Source organism: Sturnus vulgaris, chromosome 1, assembly GCF_052056855.1.
Source record: "Sturnus vulgaris isolate bStuVul1 chromosome 1, bStuVul1.hap1, whole genome shotgun sequence".
NCBI classification, from domain to species: domain Eukaryota; kingdom Metazoa; phylum Chordata; class Aves; order Passeriformes; family Sturnidae; genus Sturnus; species Sturnus vulgaris.
In genome coordinates this window covers 42,640,053-42,659,287 of record NC_142243.1, presented here as the reverse complement: position 1 = coordinate 42,659,287, position 19,235 = coordinate 42,640,053, and the positions used below count along the sequence as shown (strand labels likewise).

The 19,235-nt window shown below is 41.2% G+C and overlaps 1 protein-coding gene across 1 annotated transcript in view; it reads left to right on the top strand.

The window, feature by feature from the left end:
- TRIM71 (tripartite motif containing 71) overlaps window positions 1-19,235 on the top strand; it is a 54,180-nt gene that overhangs the window by 21,674 nt on the left and 13,271 nt on the right. The window lies entirely within an intron of this gene.

Below are 19,235 nucleotides of genomic sequence, written 5' to 3'. Positions count from 1 at the left end.
TTTTTAATGCCAGCTGAGGTGAAGGTATTTATGGGATCATATGGGGTACCTCCCTAGTAGAAAAAGCTCCATGTTTGTCTTTACTGACAACATCTTCGTTATGCCTTTAAGGGAGCTGTTGACTTTGGGGTACAAGGGTCTGCTGCCAGCCAATCCTAGATTATATCAGTAACAGAAAGGAAGACTTGTTCTGTTCAAATCACCCGCGGGTCCCTGCATTCCCCTATTACCTGTTGCTGGCAGCAGAACTGGACTTCACAAGAGAAGTCTAGACCTCTCTAGACTTCAAATATTGCTTCTGCATGACCTAATTATTCCAGCCCACTTGTGCCTAAGTGTGGTCTGGTTTTGAGAAGGCTGCTGCAGCTTGAGCTTCCTTTTCAAAGGTGTTAACAGCAGCTCCAAGGGAGAGAGCTAAGCTGAAGAAAGGCAATGGGAGAAAAGCAGGGGTCTGTTTCCTGTTCTCATAGAATCACTTTCTGCGAGGGTGCATGTCAAGGGTAGTCTTCCACTCTTAGCCCTTGCTTAAGATTTCATCTCCTGGAAATAAATCATTTAACCTGCCTTGTATCTCTAGGTGCAATGGCCTCTCTCAGATCAGAGGAATGCTAGATGTCTGTTCCCAGGAGTACTTTGTGCTACTCTGGGGATTCATCTTTTTATGCCAGTTGAGGCTCAGAATGGCTCCAAAGGGCGCTGAGCCATGTGACTGACAATGCACAGATTACTGAATAGCAGAAAGGACAAAGCTAGAAGTAGACCACGAGCTAGAAAGTTAAACTGGGTATAGTTGTCCTATCAAAAGCAAACAGATTGGAGGCTCTATCTGGTGAGAAATTCATAGTCCTGTGTAGTGAGAGATCTGACTTAGCCCATCCACTAAGCCCATGGCACCTGAGCATGAGACACAATAGCCCTTTGTTCCTGAAGCTGTGGGAATTATTAGCTTTTGTTAACTGCTGGTTTTCGAGGAATCTCCAAATTCCGTTTTGTTTCCTGCCCTGAGGTAGGGTTGTGGGACTGTCCTCCCAGTAAGAGAACTACAACGGCCTGTAATGTCTTCTTACTTCCCAGAGCTGTGTGTTAAGACCAAGTAAAAAGGCCTCATCACAAAGCAGCACTTTGCTGTCACAAAGAAATTGGGGGCAAGAATTCTGAGATGATACCTCCTGGCAGAGAAAGCTCCATGTTTGTCTTTGCTGGAGTCATTTTTGTTGTGTTGTTAGGCAAAGCCTTTCTCAAGAACACCTCTGTGAAGGTGGAAATGTTGTCTGCTTGGTAATAGACAAAGCAAAACAAATCACCTGCACAGAAGGCTTCAGGTTGATAACTCTGGCACTCTGCATGTGAAGGCAGAGCTGTACATATTTCCTGCTTCTCCTCTCAGAAGATCCTGTGGGCTGGGGGTGCTTTCAGCCATGCCCAAGACCTTGCATGAAGTAGTTGTTTTTAGCTGCTCTTGGCCACCACACCCGAGCATCTAGGCTATTGTCCCTGGGGGCTGCTGCTGGCTGTTTGCTCCCCTAGCATCTGGCTCTAGTGATAAGGGACACAGTAGGGAAGATGAGGAGGAATGTGCAGCCACAGAAGGGGGCCTCTTATTTGCCCCTGGTCCAGCTCCAAAGGTCTGTCTTTCTTTTCCCCAAGCTTCCTTGTAGAAGGCTACAAGGTCCCTTACTGCCATTGGTTGATACCAAATGGGCCCCTTCAGTTGGGGTGTGGAAGGGGCTGGTTGCATAACACGCTTCTCTTTCCACATGTTATCTTGATGGACTGTCTTGGCAGTTATTAGCCTGTTCAATCAGGGAAAAAAAGTATTGGCTGGTTTGTAAAGCTTCAGCTGTGTGGCCATACATACAGTTGTTTTCAGCATTGAGACTACATGGTTGCAAAAAAATTTACAATGGTGATTCTCCAGGAGTTTCTTGTGAATGGTTTCAAGATACCAGATGTCTTTCCTCTGTAAATTCTAAGTCCTGCCTCCAGTTCCACTTACACAGATGAGAACTGAAATCTCATGGAAAATGGTTTCTTTTGTTGTTCGTTTTTTTTTCCAGTATAAGCAGAGAAGATGTTTTTTAGTTTCACGTGGCAGTCAGAATAGGGCTGAGGCAGGACCGGGCAGTCACACCTGTGTGATTCACATCTTATTCCACTCCCAGGCCATCTTCTGCCCAAGAGCACATGACTGACTACTTGCAGTGCTTGTTCTGGTCCAGGGAGTGCACTTGAACCCCTGAAGAACTCTAGGGCATTGTCAAGTCTCATTTCTAGCTCAAGCAAGAAACAGAACTCTCTTTTCAGGAAAGAAAGTATCCAAGTAACTGGATAAGTTTTTGTGGCAGAAGCTGTGTCAGTGCAAAATCCCGAGTCCAGAAATAGCTTTATTATTTAGTCTGAAACCAGTGTAATTGGTAACTGACCTGTTTGTATGAGAATTATTTTTTAAAACTAGAGATATGAGGAATAGCTATTTCTACCAAGGCCTCCTTTAAGCTTTGTACATCTTTACTCAGAGTGTGGTGATGCACTGGCACAGGTTGCCCAGAGAAGTTGTGGATGCCCCATCCCTGGCAGTGTTCAAGGCCAGATTGGATGAGGCCCTGAGCAACTTGTCCTAGTAGAAGCTGTGTCCCTGCTCATGGCGGGGGGGTCGGAGCTGGATGGTCTTTAACCTTCCAACCCAAACCATTCTGTGGTCTTATACTTCTCTTGGAACCATGGAAAGTAGTACAGCAACAACCATGAGAGTTAAGTGAAGTACCTGATGCAAGCATAAATTTTCTCTTTTGGAGGGAAAATATACAGTGGTAGAACCTTTCCTCTGCCTAGGAAGCAGTGGGCACACGCAGGCTACATGAAGTGAGGATGATAGTTTCATGGTGTCTCTCAGCAGTGAATTTGAGTTAGTGTGAGTGAACTAGAACACTAACCAAGAAAGAAAATCAATAGTATTTTTCTCAGAATGGTCTTGATGAGAAATGTGTGTCTTCTGTAATAGAAAGCTTCTGGTTACTTGTTTTACTCCTTCAGTGCTACCTGAATTGAGTGCAGAAAGGATTAAGTTCCGTGCCATCATGTATGTGTTGATTTGACAAGTAGATAAAGTTTGAGGTTGCTTTCTCAAAGCAATTGCCAGTATGATCTTACAGCGAACTCAAATAATATCTGTTATTAAAACGTATTTAAGTGTTCTTTCACTTGTCTGAGTGTTAGATTGTTCTCTTTGAAGAGAGGTCTTAACAGAGCGGTTTAGTTCAGTGGCCTGTTTGTAGCAGTCTATATATTCAGAATGTACTATGTTTGTGTTGCCTTCGTGATCACCGACCTACCCTAGAAAGAAATTACGTGGGAAGAGAGGTGGTTCTGCTCATCCTTATTCACTAAGGTTAGGTGTTAAAAAGGGTGGTATGCTTTTCACCTTGCTGGTGAAAATAGTGATTGCATATCAAAGAACTCTGACCAACTGACTTAAAACTTACCATGTGGCTTACAGCACAGAGAGGTATTTTACTAAAGTTGTTAGTGCCATATTACCATTCTCAGAAAATATTCTTGCTCCCCCTTCCTCCTCAGAGGTTGTGGATATACAACCCAGTCCATGCCTAAAGTCTCTGCTGTAGTTTAGTTTCTCACATGAAGAGCTCGCAGTGAGTAATCCTGGGACACTGACATAGGATGTCTCTATGTTTTGTTTGGAAAACTTGTGCTGTTGTCACAAAGGAAAACAACAGCTTATAATTGTTACTGCCGTGGCAATGAAGCACGAGTTCTGTGACCCTTTTAGACTAAAGAAATTGCTTGAAGTTGCTTAAATGCCTAGAAATGTCTTAAATCCACCTAGAAATACCTTAACAGCTGATTGCATGCAAACTAGTTTGCCGTGTGTGTGCTGTGCTCAGCTGCTGATGGAGGCTCAGACATGCTCTTCAAACGTCCCTGGGTGGGTCGGAAGCCCCTTTGATACCTGTGCTGCTGCCCTTTGCCAAGCTGCAATAAAACCAAACCCTTTCTAGGAACTTGGAAGCAGCCAGACCAGAACTCTGCACGTACAATGCCAACGTTCAGCTGAGCAGTTTATTTATAAGGAGCAGTTGGAAACAGAGAGCACTACCAGATGGAGTTTAAGGTCAGGGAAGAAGAGCAAGGAAGTGGAGGCCAGTTTGTTACTTTCTTTCCTACCTCAGTAAATGGGGATTATAGGTAGCACAAAAGTGCTGAGTCCTTCATCTGAAGAAGCATGAGCTCTTTCTCAGATGTATTGTTAAAAAAAAAAAATCCTAAGTAAATGGCTTTAAAGTGTAATTTCTAAAAATTGAACTTATCCCAGGAAAGAAATACAGTATTCTGATACTCTCTTCAGTGAATTCATTATGTTCTTAAATTCTGCTTGCTCTCACTGCTATATGATTAAAAGATACTTGAATGATTCAAATGCTGGAGTGTCTTTTCCTTAAAGCTTGATAATTTAATATTCATTATTTTCACTCACAGATTCACAGTGCAAATTTGGTTTAGAGATATTAAAGTTAGTTTAATCTTTGCCTGCAAGACCCTAAACTCCTCCTTCCCACCCACGCCTTTCAAGGATAATATTCCACTGTGCCAGATTGCCCATATTGCCACCAGAAAATTGCTTGGACCACTTCTTACAAAATCAAAGGTCAACTCCATGCCTTGGTGGCAGCTGGGAAAGTAATGATTTAATGCTGCTTTGACCTTTGGCTTCCTAGTCCGTTTGAGTCTGACCCAATGTTTTAATTTTCCAATACTGCTGGGCAGTTGGCTTTTGTCTGTTTCCAGATGTAACTTGCATATTGAGGCCTGTTACTGAAGTGAGAACAAAACAACAAAACATCTCAGCCTACAAGGGGAAGGAAAAACAACAGCACCTACTTCTTACGCTACAAAATACAGCTGTCTGATGACACTGATGCCTCCACAACTAACCAAGGTCAGGTTTAGAATAACAAAACGTGAATATTTGTCCCAATATTCACATCTTAAGTACGTTAACAGCAGTCTTAGTGAAATGCTGCTTTTACATGTTTGTAAAAAGTAACAGGAAAAACAGTAGCTCTTTCCCCTCTGTTCTGCCCTCAATCTCTCAAAATAAGTACTTCTTTTCTTTTTCACTGGAATAAAAGTCAATGTTTCTGATACTGGGAAATATGGAAAAAATAACCAATTGTTGAAAATGCACATGCTTTCCTGGGTTAGGGAATTGAAAAAATTGTAAAGTGAGATGGAAACCAGTGGCGACATATACCCCTTTAATGTGATTGGGAAGTTCTGGGGTTTTTTCCCCTCCAAAAACCCCCTAGCATTCCTCGAGAGTATTTTGTCATGGATTTTTGGTGTATACACAAGGTGAATAATGCATTAGGCTTTTGCAATACCGGTTATTTTGCTAGGACCGCCAGTACAGTTTGCATTTGCTGTTAATGGTGTGATAATGGTGGGGAAAAGCACCCTGAGGTGACTCTTCTTTTCCTAATGAAAAGACTGCTGATTGTTTGGGAAGCTCCCCGTTGAGTACTGATGCATACTTGCCTGAAAGTGCAGATCTCTTGTTTTGCCTGGTCTGTGTGCCTATCAGGAGCACGGACTGTACTCGATTCCTGCCTTAACTACACTGCAGCTCTCAAAGGTCAGCTCAAACCCGGGCCTGTGTGTGAGAGGTTGGTTTTGCAGAGCAGATGGGCTCCTAAAACTTTTATGGTTTCCAGTCAAATCACCTCAAGCTGTAATCTCATTAAATCTTAAGTGAATCAGTGGGTCTGGTTATTACTTGAAAGCAGTGCTACAGGAAGTGATGTTCCTGATGCAGTGGGTCTGTCTTGGCAGTAAGCTACCAGAGGCACTTGCCTGTGTGTGGCTCTTGAAGCTGCTCCCTTGCTTTGATAGCAAAGGTGGTGTCTGGGGTGCAGCAAGTTAACCTTTTGGTGCAGCATAAAGGCAGAAATGCAGCTTTTCCTGAAACGGTAATTGTGTTAGCTTCGGAAGTTTAAATTCTCCCTTGCATTCTTAATCACACCCAATGCAACGTCCCAGTGCTCTTTTGTGTTTTAAAGTAAATCAACAACTATTAATTTAGGAAACCAGCATGGTGCTTAATGCTGTGCACAGTTGCTGAGAGAACTGCATGACAAGCCTGACCTTCTTCCTATTTTTTACATTCAGCATAACTGTCTTTGGGAGAAAATATTACATAAAAAAATCTTCTGGAGAAAGGCAGGTAGCTTAATGGAAACTCTTTTGACCAAGCAGGGTTGACTCTAGTTTAATTGTCCTGTGCTTGGAAATCTGGTTAAGCATGTTTGGTGCCTGGATTGCAGAAAGGCTTTTTTTCTTCTTTAGAGAGAATAAACCTAATCTATGACCTCCTCATACTTGCTTCTTAGTAAACAGGGGACATGCAGGACTAGTTTGGCAATACATAAAAAATTAATGAACGTGGCATAACACAAGACTTGTGTACACAAGAGCGTTCATAAAAATACAACCTGCTGATTGTGCAGAGATAATTAAATTTCTTCTGCCTTGCATACCCACTTCCTCCCTCAGAATATGCGTGTGGTGTATGAGCCCATACCTTGTGTTAACCCAGGCTTTGGCTAGTTCATGTACCTAAACTGCATCAAAGTCCTGCTGATCCTTGTCAGAAATTATTTGTTTCTAATTTAGGTGTTTATGGTGCACTTTAACTGTCAGAATGTCCTCTTTCTTAAAATTTTATGTCAGAAGAAATTGTAGATAAGGATTTTTTTGTTTTGTACTATGACTAATGTGTATTTTTCTTTTCAAGAATTAGGCAAAGGTTTAACCCTTCCCTCTTCTTTCTTCCTTTCCTTTGGTAAAGTGAATCACATTCAAATCTTCTCTAGTTCAGCCTGGATAGCTTTTCTTCTCTTCACTGATAATTGAGCAAGCTTTCTACATTTTTTACATTTATCCTGATTTAAAGCTTAAGCAAGGCCACAGTTAAAGCTTAGGATAAGGCTAACTTGCCTGCACAATGTAGAAACAATCCAAAGGTAGTGGAATGTGAAACGGTGGATGCTGCTATTGAAAAGGCTGGTGCTTTCACTGAGGGATTCAAAGTATTTAAACATTTTGAAAATTCAGAATGCTTTTAAATTCTTAAAAAGGTCTTTGAAATATAGAGCTGAACTATGACGGGGTGGCATAATGCCACTAAAGTTTGGTTAGACCAAAGCTGTAATGCTCTATGGCAGAAGCGTTCTCGTGTTTGTAGGAATGCCACACTGTATACTTGACCCAAGGGAGCACCATGGAATGGATTAAAAATAGCACCTATCAATCATAACTTAAACCTTGACTGTGAGAGAAGATTGTCCTCGTTCTCCCAAACCTGAAGCTACTACTCAATAATGGCATCTATGGCACAGTGACAAAGTGTAGTTATTAGTGTTATTATCTGTAAGCACCTCACATCTATCCTGCAGTTTGAAGGACTAGCAGCCATGCTGTCAGTTCCCACTTACTTGACTATTTGTCCTGGAAAGCTTTCCAGCATTTCCAAATTCAGAAGGAAAGCAGTCTGAAGTCCTCCCCATGAGGAAAAAGGCTATTACAGTAGGACACCGTGCAGCTCTTAAATCTATGACAGAAATGCTGAAAGTACATTTTCAGGGATTTAAAAAAACCCCTCTCACAATCAACAAAGACCACTTGGGGGAAGAGGGGCTTTAAACTTGCTTGTACTTGTATTTTAGCCACTTGGAAATAAGTATTCCTTCAGAGTTCTGAAACTTGGACATTTTGCTTTTGCTCTGTTGTCAGTGAGGTAAAGGGGGATAAAGACATACTTAAGACGAGTCCTGGTGGGCAATTTAAACATTCATATATAAATAAAGATTCTCTCACTTTATGTTAATGGCTTGTTAACAAAAAATTTCTGTTGTTCATCTTCTTTTATGATGATGGAGAAAAGAATTATTCTGTGCAAACACTTTTGACTTCCTGGAACAGTTATTCTTATTCTTAAATGTCTTTCCTTTATGATTTACAGTACCTTTTTTGGCTGTAACTACAGAGCTGTGTAATTATATGATAGATGGACAAGAATTTACTCATTCACTCACGAGGGATTAAAGAGTAACCTGCAGTAGTGTTTGTTATATGATTATTGAAATGCCCTGTGGCTGTTAAGACAGCTCGGTCTTCCAAAACAAACATTAAATACTGGAGTTCAGTTGGAAGTAATAGTGCACTAGCACCCATAGGATAACACTTCCATGAGGAGTCTTTCATAAAATGTGATTTGTATAATCCTCCTTAAAATTAAGAGGAGTTGTAACAAACGTGTTAATCTGACAAATGCAGTCTGACATTCTACTACGAGCAGCCTAGCTTTGGTCCTCAAGGACAACATTGTTTCTCTGAATAAGATACTCCAGTGTATGTGGCAAGCCCGATGCTGGAAGCAGATAATGATTATTTTTGACATGGATGGTACAATTTGATGGTGTTAGCTAAGAAAGCCTATAAAAATACACTTCCAGAAACTACTGCCTGGATTTGAAGCAAACCAATTTTGTCTTTTCTTTTAATGCCATCCAGTTTTGGTTTTGCTTAGTTAAGGTTATTCATTTATGAGGAATCCCCAATTATACCCCAACATGTCATAATTTTTTTCCTGCTCTGAAACATGCACAAATGCTAGTAAAAATTTTACACTTGCATATTTTTGGTGTGTTAGTCTTTAAAAGGATGATAATACAGGGGTAGAACTTGAATGTTTTTTGAAGATACCTACCAAATATTCATATTGGCTGTTTTGGTAAAGAAGGAAGTTTCCTTAAATGCCCTATTCTATAAGGGCTTCATATGTGGGTATATAGTTGTTGTAAAAATAGTGTTTGGGGCAGAGTAAGGCAGAGGAGGTAAGGCAAAGAACAAAGTGGGCCAATTCGGTGCTGCCTTTGTGCTTTCCACAAAAGCTGTTCCACATAAGCAGTAACTAAAAACATTACAGTATAAAACACTTGGAATGGGTTTATATGTCAGTTTTCCCAGACAACCGTCTTGCCTGTATTTCCTAATAAAAGGCTATAGTTGGTCATATTCACTTTGACCTGAGTTTGATGTGCATATGGCAGTGGTAGTAACTGGACTTGTTTAATAGGAATGGATTGTTTCACAATTAAAGAAGAAAAAATTTAACAGTTCCTGCTGTGGGGGTTCAGTACCATGGCTGTTCCTGTTACAGCTTTTCTCTGAAGACAGAGATTCAAGGCAGAAGTGGGAGGAACAGCAGAGCTGTGCTGTTCCTATTAGATGTCGGGGCTGCAGCACTACCCAGAGCCCAGTGCTGGGGTGGGATGAGGAGAAGGAGAGGAGAAAAGGATGCCACTTTCTACCCCTTTCCCATTCTGCTTCCAGCACTTACTGCCAACTGGATAGTTTACCACTGAGAGCACGCGGGGAGGAGGAATTCCTTCCTGTAGGATCCCACGTGGTCTTATGCCCTAATGGGTAAATGCTTTTATTATTGTTATTTGCCTTTACTCCACTTAGAAACATAGCAATCCTATGGAAATTTAAACTCAATTTAAACCTGATAGGGGTATTTAATGTTTTGCATATGTAAAAGTCTAGTTCTCATTGCAAGCAGCCTAATCCTCCTTCGGTAATTGCTGTGCTATCTCTGTGGGGATATTCACTCCCATAATACTGGGTCACTCTCTGGAGAGCTGATACTGGAAAGCAAGGGAGGAGGGATAGTGTCTTGTGCAAGTTATGTGGACTGATTGTGCTTATTACCAGGCTGTTACTCAAACTGGAGTTACCAGAGTCTAGTGGTGGTGGTGTTAGATATCAGAATCTAGCTTCACTTTGCTAAATGTGTGCTAACAATCCTCTTTGTTAAAAGAAAGGGTTTGAGATTTGCTAGTCTACAGGTTGATGCATTTTTCTTTCTTCCTAAAACAAACAATCCTTTAAAAAGTATAAGGAAAAGCTGTTTATAAAATTATGTAGAGATGAGGTAATGTTATTAAACTTACTTTAAACGAATAATCAGTATAGAGACAACCCCCCCCCCCAACAATGTATGCACTTGAAGATTAAAGATTAAACATGCTGAGCTACTGCCTACTGCTGGTTTTATGTTCATGTTACTTCTGTATAAAAAAACTACTTTATCTACAACTTTAAAAATTTTGAGCACTGTTCTCTACTAATTGTTTTGATTCTGGGTTCTTGTGCTTTTCCTCTGTGATTGTCAGTAAGGCCACATAAGCAAGGGGGGAACAAGGAGGCAATGAAGCTGAAAAGTGGGCTCAGAATTCATGCTTGCTTAGTTTTCTAGTACTTAGTTTTTCAGTATTCTCCAGCTTCTGCAGTTTGACTTAGAGGTGTTATTCATGTGGTGCTTCAACTGTGGGAGTTTTCAAATACATGCTTTCCATCTTTTAAATGAGTACTAGATGATGTAATTGAAGCATTACATGGTGTGAAAGAGTAAGTCCAAACTCATGTTCTGAAGAAATACTTTGCTGAACCAAGACTTCTAATACTGCTTTAAAAAACCACAACAATAAAAAAAGGAAAAAAACAGCATGACCCCCCCCAACCCTGACCTCACACGAAATAAAATTTTTTGAAAATCCAGAAAAAGCCCTGAAGCAGAGCCTGTTGCAAAGTTCAAATAGATAAAGCAGAAGTTTGTCTGGGTAAATGTGCTCTTTCTTCTCATACTCAGTTTTTCTCTAGCAATTGAACATTTTGAATTTAATATGTCTAATCTTATAGGCTTTCTGACCCCCCCCTCCCCCCCCGAGATGCCCTCTAACATTATTAATGGGAATCAGTTGCATCAAAGTGAATTTTGTTAGGAAGTGGTGGATTGACTAGAGACTAGCTGTATAAGAAAATCAATCCTACTCAAGACCTGTTTGTGTTGGGAATCGGGGAAGTCTCTTTGTCAAACTGCACACAACCCATCTGCTTAACATGTTGTTTCTCAATCTTTTTGTCCTCAGCATGATGACTACCTGCCCTTGAGTGAAATCTGGGGACTTTAGGGTTGCTTGTTTCTCTTCCCACTCCCTTCCCCCATCAAATCAAAAAAAGAATACAGTTTGTCTCCGGTATGTTAAGAGACAAAACTTTTTTATTTGTTTGCAAGACAAATAAAGGAATCCTTGCTGTCATATTTCCATGTGAAGATCCAGAGTTGCCAAAGGCCTGAACAGAGAAAGTGTTCTTTGCCGTGGTGTGGGAACAGCACGGGTTTGAGGAATATGGATTTTGAGAGGTGAGGCTTGTACTGATGATAGTCACAGAGATGGCACAGGAGCCTTGTGTGTACCCTGACTCTCAGTCCAACCCTTTCTGTGCATAGAAGGAAAATTTTCAAAAGCTCTTACACTGAGCTGTATGGGAAAGGGGAGAGAGAACATGGTACATAAGGAGTTTGTAGAGATGTTAACGTTCAGTTCTCTCTAAAATACAAAACACCTCTTGCAGTAGCAAAGAAGTTGTCAACTTGTTGCTGTTTACAGCATCGCTGAAATCATGGCCAAGCTTTGGATTAGATCTTTTAAGACACTGGTTTTCAGAGAGCTGAAGAATTTACTGAGTCTCAGTAAATGTGCAGGGACTCACAGCAGTGCCTTGGACAGATGGGCCTGAAGGTGGAACTGTGTCCTGACCCACTCTGTCAGCCACCACAGCAGGCTATTAGCTTGCATGCTCGAACTGTTGAATATTTAGATCCACCCACTGTCCCCTGTGCCAAGACCACCCTGCTGCTACTCATGTCATGCAGATTTGGCACAGAAGCTGCATTTAAACAGCTAATGAGCTGCATGTTGAAGCACAGGCTGGTCTCCCCTATTGAAACCCGTGAAAGAGCTGTGACTTATTTTTGGGCCGAGTAATGTACTAGCTACTGATACCATTGCATCTTTCCCTAGACTGGTTTCTTTTACCCGCTTCTGTGTTGAAACAGATGTTGTTACTTTTTAAAAAACAAAATATAGATTTTGGGATTTTTTACTCCAAACAATTTATTTAAAAGAAAATTTCTGAATGTAGACTTGCCATTATGTAGTAATTAAACAATAGTCCACTGTGGGATAATTATACCTGCATCACCTCAGTATTAACATTAAAGTAGTATTAAGCCTTGCTTATCTCTATTTAGGAAGAATTGGACCAATGAGTTAAGTTGGAAGCAAGATGCTCTTTCCAGTCCATCAGTAACTGGAATCTCTGAAATGGCGAGTTAGATCAGCTGCCTGAGTTCCCTTGCACCCAGAGCTTTTAGCAAGTTAGCCGATGAGATGGGCAAGGTCCAGTGACTGGTGTGGTGCTCCTCCATACTCAGAGTGGATCAATGGGGGTGTAGTGCATCTGGCAGAGGAGCTGCCAAGGGAAATGCTAGGAAAGCTGCCGTGCCAGGCGAGTGCCTAGAACCAGAAGCTGCAGGCATCTCAGGGAGTTTCGTTTACTAGATTTTTTAACTTAAAACACAGAGGATGCAATTTCATAGTAGGCTGGAGCCAGCAGATGCCTAAAACAGCCTTGTCAAAGGTGTGACTTCCTGTCTCCTGGCCCGGTTGGCAGCCTGTTGTCACACCATTCCAGCGGTCATGTGGCCTTCAGAGTAAGTGGAACTTGATTGTCACTTCTACCCCAAATCCATTTAAATTTGCAAATGCTCTTTGTGTTACTAAAGGCAACTTAAATGGTCTCTGCTCCACTCCCAGTTGACTGTTAATACCTACTGGGTGTTCTAAAAGTGATTAATGTGGCTATGCAGTCTTTCAAAAAACTTTGCTTTTAACCTGGATGGGTTGACTGACTCAGTGCTGTCGCCACTCTAAAATATGTAGCTGTTTTTACTGGCTTCATGACATCACAAGAGGATTGAAGAAGGTAAACATTAGGAATTTTAAGAGTATAGTAGCCTGTTTGATTTACCAGCCTATTTAACTCAACTCCAGTTAGATACTGTTCTCTTCCAGTTAGAACTTGAGACGAATGCTATCAGAGAGAAGATTTACACTGATTTCCAGCTGTGAGGTTGGCAACGTACCAGATAGTTGTCATCAAATGTCTCTATGCCCTTAATTATGTGTTCTTTCCCCTTCCTTGCCTTGGTCCTACTGATCTTCTGATCCCAGGCTCAGCTGATAAAAATAGTTTATTCAAAAATGAATTTTATGCTTTTTGTAAAGATACCCAAATCTTTTCACTGAGACTGGACCAGTAAAGGGAGGGAGATAGGAGCAAGGCAGGGGAGATTTAGGGCTTCCTCACAGAGTTTAACTGTGGAGTGAAATGGCAGCCTTGAGCTGTGTGTGGTTTCACATTTGAAGTTTTATTTGTGAGCTTCCTTCCCCTTCATGTGCTGGGCCAAGAGATACCTGTGTGGCTGTGAAACAAGGAACAGAACCCACTGGAGCATCTGGAGAAGGAAGGGTATTAACACCAGTGCTGGAAAAAAACGTATGGAATTGCAGTTTTATTTCCTATAAACAGACTTGCATGAGCCAAGTCATCTGTTAGCCGGGCTTTTATTATTCCAGGTGGGGTAAGGAAATAAAGGTAAATTTAACAGAAGGGCTGAATGATCCTCTTGCACTTGATGAATTTCTAAATGGACCAAAACCCACCTCTGTTCATCCAGAAGTGGCAAAGGAAGGTAATAGTAAACTAATTTCATTCTTGCCACTTGGTACAGCTATCTGTGCATGCTGCATGCCCTGTGTAGGACAGGGCTGTAACTCTTCAAAGTGCCCATGCTTTTGTAGAAATTCTGTTATTAGAATATTGAGCTAAGTTCGAGGACTAACTCTCTTGTCTGCTGGAGCTGGTGTGCAATTTCCCATTACCACTGTACGCAGAGAGAAAGATTGGTGTTAAGCCAATCTCTTCTACACCAGAGCATCAAGTTAAAACACAAGTTCTAGGAGCAATTTGATCATTAACTGGTATCTCCGAATGCCAGATGTTTAAAGTATACTGGGAAATTGCCTGTAGTTCTGATGTGTATCATGTGACTTGCCCATGTCTACAGTCTTTACATTTAGCACTCGATTTTCAGATTCCTAAAACAAAACTTTAATTTCATCATGGTGTGAATCAAGTTAATTGTCACAAATTGCCATTGGGGTGGAAATGAAGGACCAGTTTCCTGCAGAGGAAAAATATTACCTATTTTTGCTTAAACCTGCAGCAATTACCTGTATCAAACTCCACGCCACTGAGGAGGACTAGTTCATTTGTATACTGTTTAAAAAAAAAAAAAAAAAAAAAAAAGAGAAGAAATAATTGCTTCATGTAGGGAAGCAGCTTTTTTGGGGAGGGAGGGAAGCAAAAAAACAAAAAAAAGGAAAAAAACCAAAACTCCACAGTGCTGAGGAAGTAGGACTAAAATTCCTTGAAAAATTGCTTTATACGAAACTCAGTCATCTAAGGTTTACATGCTAACTAACAAAGCTATTGGTGTTTGAGTTACTATCAAGGGAACTTGATAATAAAACACCTTTGGTAATGGAAAACTTTAAACTAAACTGACTATAGTAAGATTTTTTTTTTAATCATAAAATCAGCCTAAGTTACAAGCACCGTACTGAAACTTTTCCAAAAGTAGAAACCAAGAGGCTACTGTTTTGTCTCTAGACTTCTTTTGCTGTTGGGTAAGATCACAGATTTTTAGAGCATCAGACTTGCATTTTAAAAATAATGTGCTGCTGCCTTGTACAAATTAACACTGTAGGCTTAAATAAAATCCTTGCAAGGTACTGAAATGTCACGACAGAAAACAAGTTTTTAAAGTGATTAGATTCCCCACGCTTTATTGTCCATTTACATGCACATGTGCTCTGAAAATGAGAGAAATGAAGTGTTTGCAAGCCGCGAGGAGAAGGGCGTTGTGAGTATCGCTGAGAGAATATTTATTTAAACATAGGGCAAGGATAAGCCTCCTCCGATGCTGTTTCTGCTGAATTCTCCTCTGTCATGGTGCCTACTACATTCCATTGCTTTTGTCTGGGCTTGGTATTTGGGAAATTTTGGTGAGGGTGGAAGGTGGGGGGGGCACGCTGGAAGCTGGTCAGCAGTAAGGAGAGAAGGGCTGGTGTGGGAATTGTGGAGTGGGGTCAGGGTTTAACTTTAGTGGCCATTCATCAGATGATGATTGATTGCTGTGCAGTCCCGGGGGACGTTTAACAACATCTCCGCCCATCCCCCTGCCCCCTTTGAAAGCAGATGGACCAAAAAATGGGGAGAGCGACACCCAGGAATTCCTGCTGTTGTAAAATGTTTTTACGGTGCACTGTACAGCCTTTCCTGAAGCAATCACATTTATGGCCTTGCTGTTGTATTTCTTGGGCTGCTGTGGCTGTAAAAGATGAATAGCCCTGTAACATGGTTCACTGATTCTGTTTAAATTGAAGTAGGCTCCCTTTATTGTTTTGTGTCTAAAATTGTATGCCACCAATTCAGGAAATATTTCCTGTTTGGGAAATAATCAACCCATAGCTGATTTATTTTAAAATAAATCACTTTTAACTATCTCTAAAACTAGTCCCCTCTTCCTTCTGATTTCTCTCTTCACTTAATTCTGGTGGAAATTCTAAAATACTAATTAATGTAGTAGAGCAGTTTTAAAAAAAGAAATAAAAGATCCTAGACTTGCTTGTGAATCTTTTTCCCTTTACTGGATATAGGGTGTTGTAGAGCACGAGTTTTTATCTTAAAAATGGTGTTTTTACTTAATTACTACATAATTACTAAAGAAAGAAACAATTAAATGCAATTTACACAGATTATAAATTTCTTTGAAAGGACAAATCTGTATCTGGTTTCATACTTCTTTCCTTGCTGCCCATCAGAGCATTCATATGATTTGGAAAAACCAGCAATGTTTGAAGGTGTTTGCTTATAAACCAGTTTTTCTAATGTTTGGGTAAATAGTGAAATTAACAGGACAATAGTTAATTTACAGCTTGATGGATCTTTTGGCTGTATCAATTTGCCTCTTCAGGTAGGGAGAGGGGAAATTTTTAGGACTTTCCTATAGGTACTGTTTTGGGTTTTTGTTTTGGTGGGGGGTTTTTAGGGGTATTTTTTGTGGGTTTGGTTTGGGATTTTTTCGGTTTTTTGAGGTCATGCGGAATTTGTTTTTTAACTGAGCGTAAGCTGATATCTACTAAGGAAGACTTAATCTTACTCTTCCCTCCTACTACTCCTGCCCATCCACATTTCAAGACCAGTCTTGTTATTTGTCCTGTAAAGGACCAGGGAAGGAGCATTACAACGCTGCAGTGAACTGAAATGTGGGGTGGCCATCTCACATTGCTGAAACTGGAAGAAGGGAGGGCTCTGCTGGTGCTTTGGGTGTGCTCGCTGTGTGCATCAGTTCTGAATTGAGAACACAGCTGTGCATTGTCCTACACCTATCCTCGGTATGATTATCTTTTTTTTTTTTCCCCCCAGAGAATTTCTTGTTTGGGAGATGAGGGGAAAGGGGAGCTCTGGCTCCCCCCACCCCCCTCTATTTAGAACTAGGCATAGAAACTTAATCTAGCAGTCCATGACCTTTGTGGCCATGACCTAGGGACTGGGATGTGAGCAGGCTTGAGCTTAACAATCAACTCCTGGCTGTGGCTGCAAGCACAGGCAAGTTGGATGCTGTGCCCAAGCCTCATCAGCCCAGCTGGCACAACCCCCTGCACAGCCAGAGACTTGCCAGTGTTATTCTCCGGGAGTGTGCCCCCTTTGCTGGGTAGAGCTGATGTACAGCCTGCGGGGTGCTCCTGACACGTGCCTGTAACACTGACTGCAGGAGGAGGACTGCTCCTACCCCTGCCAAATTTGGGGTTTCTCTTGTAGTCTTTGTGCCCAGAAAGGAGTTTCTTGAGAGTTGCTAGTTCACCTTGAAGAACTCTTTCAGTGCTCTTCTGGTGTCTGGCTTACCTCTCCACAGAGAGCACTAGGGATTGTGCATTTGTGATTTCCCCCTCTGTGTACTTCAGGTAAAGCGTAGTGATGGGCACCAGACCAGCATATCTACTTCTTTTTGCCCAGGCTTGCTAACTCTTTTGCTCTCCATTTTAAATCTAGGCTGTTTTTACCCTTTTTGGTTTTGTTTGTTTGACTAAGAAATAAATAAGGCCTTATCAATGGCTCTACAGTATTTACCCAAGTCCTTCCCCTGCCATGTCCTGTGTAATCTGCCTGTTTCCTGAATGAGAATATAGCTCTTGTCATTCTTCATTCTGAATTCAGGAGTGATATTTCCCACCACATTTTGGTAGGTGGCAAGAGGCAACTGAATCGTTTAAGCTTGATTTTTTTTCTTTGGCTTGAACAGCTGGGTGACTCTTTTGCCCAGTGGATGCTGTTACCTTGCAGCAGAAGTGGAGTGAGCTTTTGCTTCTGGTATTGACTTATTGTGGAGGGCTAGTAATAGATTTAACTTGCTTCTGGTCTTCTCTTCACATGGTCACCATTTTCTTTTCAGCTGCTCTACTTGACTGAGGCCCCAAATCCCTGCTGTATGTTTTTAAAGTATATCAGATTCTTATGCTTTAACTTAATACCATGTCTTGGTTTTCATTCTCTCTCAACTTCTCAGTTGTTTAAGTGGAGTTATTCAGCAGCATGTAATAAGCATTCCCTGTAATTTCAACAGAAAAATTACAGAACTTCATGTGCAAGCGAACATATTTGGACAACCACAGTGTAAGGACAAGAATCCCTCTAGTTGAGGATGATGTTGTGTTCAAACAATGCATTTCAGACCTAAGGCATTTTTTTACTTGGAAAAATGGGAATCTGAGACAGTGCTTGAGGATTTAGTGTTTGAACAGAAGCAAACATAAGTCTGTTCCAGTTTCCCTACAGCAGAACTTGATTTCAGGAGGAAAAAAGGGCAGGTTTTAGTAAAATCTGACATGTGCACACAAACACACACATACCCCTTTGAGAAATTAATCCATATACCACTTCAGCTGTTGCGCTTATAGGAGCTTAAAATGTCACTTTATGCAGCCCAAGCAATCCAAGGGAATCACCTGTCCTGTCCTTCCCCTTGCTTTTGAGGGAGAAGGGAAAGGGGGATGTTATGTACCATATAATGAGCTGTTAGCTGGAGCCAGGAGTGGCTGGATGACAGCTGGGAGAAGACAGGCATATCAAACACTTGTCCAATCTTTGTTCTGCTCTTGCTCCTTTCTGTGAGGTAGGCTTCAAATATCTGGTGATGGAAAAGTTGTTCGTAGTATGAAACCTCATGCCATTGTACTGTTCCATGGCAATAAAGATTCTCTATTATTTCACTTTAAGAAAAAATACTATGTGTAGTTAAGAGCAAGATTTGAATACAGAACTTTTTTTTTGTTGGAGTGTTGTGCTCCTTCATTTACATCTTTGGAAACAAAACCTCGAGAGCGCTGATTTTTGCTTCCCTCTTAAGAAAGCAGGCTTCCATGGAAGTTGCTATTTCTGTGTGTTACTTCCCTCTACTGGATGGAATGGGAGCGGCTTCGGCTGATGAATGGATCCAGCTTTCTAGGCTAACATCTTGGTCTAAGTTGTGATTTGAATCTAGTGTTTGGAAGTGCTCTGTGAACAGAATGGGGATTTAGTGGTTACCCACAGGTCACTGTTACACTCAAATGCTCTGATGAGCATGATGAAGTCCCAGTCTTGTTTTCCAGCTCAAGCATCTCGAAGCCTCACTAGCATAGAAAACACTGTCATAGTGAAGATTTTTTGCTTTGTTGATGGAAGTGGCAGGGGGGAGTTTTGCCTAATATTGTTGCTGACCTGAACGTAAGGAATCTGCATATTTTGAAAAGAGAAGATGGTTCTTGGCATGCACGGTTGGTTTTTCCCTTGAGAGCAGTGGGTGTGCTGTGTTGCAGCTCTCCAGTGTATTGATTATTGAATGGGCCACTTAAGAGAGTTTGGTGTTTGCATTTGCAGGAAAAGTCTTCACCTGAAACTTGCCATAGATGCCATCTCCAATCTGTAAGTGTTGGCAGATGGCTTCCGCTCTTAAGAGGAGCTGATGTGGACACTCTTCCTAGTATTGTATTGCAAAGAAAACAATGACACTTCCATCTAACTGTTAGGGTATGATTTGGAGTTTACTGGGAAGGATAGCTTTTCCTCTGTGGAGAAATTGTTGTGAAGTCTTTGCCTATTGCAGCTGCCTCTAACCATCTCCTTTATAGTTGAGCTTTTCGATT